Source organism: Gavialis gangeticus, unplaced genomic scaffold (assembly GCF_001723915.1).
Source record: "Gavialis gangeticus isolate Ggan-Ray unplaced genomic scaffold, GavGan_comp1, whole genome shotgun sequence".
NCBI lineage: Eukaryota > Metazoa > Chordata > Crocodylia > Gavialidae > Gavialis > Gavialis gangeticus.
In genome coordinates, this window is record NW_017728992.1 from 135,663,265 (window position 1) to 135,665,129 (window position 1,865).

The 1,865-nt window shown below is 49.8% G+C and overlaps 1 protein-coding gene across 1 annotated transcript in view; it reads right to left on the reverse strand.

The window, feature by feature from the left end:
- ELOC (elongin C) overlaps positions 1-64 on the reverse strand; it is a 25,711-nt gene extending 25,647 nt beyond the window's left edge. The window contains exon 1 of the mRNA XM_019527815.1: positions 49-64. The gene's annotated coding sequence lies outside the window, so the exon portion shown is untranslated. The remainder of the gene's footprint in view (positions 1-48) is intronic.
- Positions 65-1,865: the final 1,801 nt, after the last annotated feature.

Consider the following 1,865-nt stretch of genomic DNA (forward strand, 5'->3'; position numbering starts at 1 on the left):
CCCCCGAGCCGCGCCGCGCCCACCCCACCCACTCCCGCCAGGACTCGCCTGTCAACGCCGCTACCTCTGGCCCGCTCGCTTCCGAGCCAGCTGCGTCTCAATCACTTCCGGGAGGTCACGCCCGCCTTCCGCGCGGAACGGCAGCCGGGTCGCTCGCCCTCGGAGGCTGGCGGTGCCTCACTTCCAGCATACCGCGCAGAGGGGCGTGGGGCGTTCTGGGAGATGTAGTCCGTGCTCCGCCCCGCACACGTGGGGAACGGGATTCTAGGGGTGTCTCCACCATGTTAGAGCAGGAGTAGGCGCGGGGTTGTGCTGTGCGGTGCCATGGCCGCACGTAGTGCTGGTCTGCAACTAACCCATCAGGCTCCCCAGAGCAGGGGCTTGGTTTAAACGCTATGAAATGCTAAAAGTCTGCTCCTTTTGGGGCTCATGGTACTCGCCTACCCCTGGAGGCTTGGCTCTTGTCACAGTTACTTAAACAATTGCAAGGGCTGAAAAGTTACACTTACATGCTGAAGGACAGCCAAAATGGTTTCATGTCTGACCAACTTCATCTTCTTCTTTGGAGACAGTCCCCAACCCTGGAAGTTTTCAAGAGACTGGCCAGGCACCTTGCTGAGGCTGGACTCCATGATCTTTCAAGGTCCCTTCCAGCCCTTGATTTCTATGATGTCTATGATGATATGGCACTTTCTCACTCGAAGGTGTCTTGAGACAATTGCATCTAGAGACTAGAGAAAGGAGACTAAAGAGGCAAGGCCTTTTCAGTTTGGAAGAGATGCTTGAGGTGGGAGACATGGATAAGGGTTTACAAAACTAAGAGGTGGAGGTGAGAGCTCTTGCATCACCAAGAGCCAAAATCACCTTTCTCCATACATGTGGGACAGTTTATAACACAAAATATCACGTTTACTCTACTGGGAATAGGCTGGGGTTCAGAAATTTAAAAAAAAAACAGACCTAAAAAATCATACTGTATCACAATAAAACAGTATTCTTACATTTAAAAATGATGTAGGGGTCAATGTAACTATTCTGGGGCCTAACCCATTATTTTTAGCAATATAGAAATCAAGTTCCATGTCTCTTGGACATCCAGAATATTAAACTAATGCTCACACCTGTAAGACTGATTTTGGTAGCTTGCCTAGTGTTGTGGAAGAGCTTTATGGCAGCGATCAGTTCTCCAAGGCAGGGTTAACTGTTAGATGCTCCTTTCTCTTCTTACAGTTTCTGGAGCTGTGACAGGCTGCCAGCACACCTTACAGTGTCTCCTGGCACTTGCTCCTTTTGTGAGGAGAGGGGGACCCTGGCACACTCATCTACCTGGAGTCAGCTGAGCTAAAGTTCCTGCTCTGGCTTCTCAAGAACCTCTTGGTAAGGTTCTGGTTGCCTCTTTCTGTGCACCCCCATTTACTCCCTCATCTGTGGCCCCATAGAGCTTTGAGGCATACTTCCCCCTGGCATTGGCCATAAGGGCCATCGGACCAAGCGAGAAACCGTGACAGGAGATGCTGTGAGTAACTTTTTCTCTTCTGTAGTCTCACATATCTGGGCTGAGCCCCTCTAAGCAAGTCTGCCAGTTCTCTGAAGTGTGATAACTGTGGATGACATTGGTGGCTTTTATGTTTTCCCTCCCCTAATTTAAAACCTATGACCTCACTTCCATATCCATTTTTTCATCATCTTTCCCCACATTTAATTGGGCTCTAGTTTCATGTCCCTGCTTCAGCTAGGAGTCATAGATTATAGTCTCCTTTTGAATGCAGCCCTGATTCATTCCTAAAGCTGCTCCAAACTATACAGTGAACAGAAGTTTAGGGCTGGAAGAGACCTCATGATATCGCTGGGTCTAGCCCCCTCCC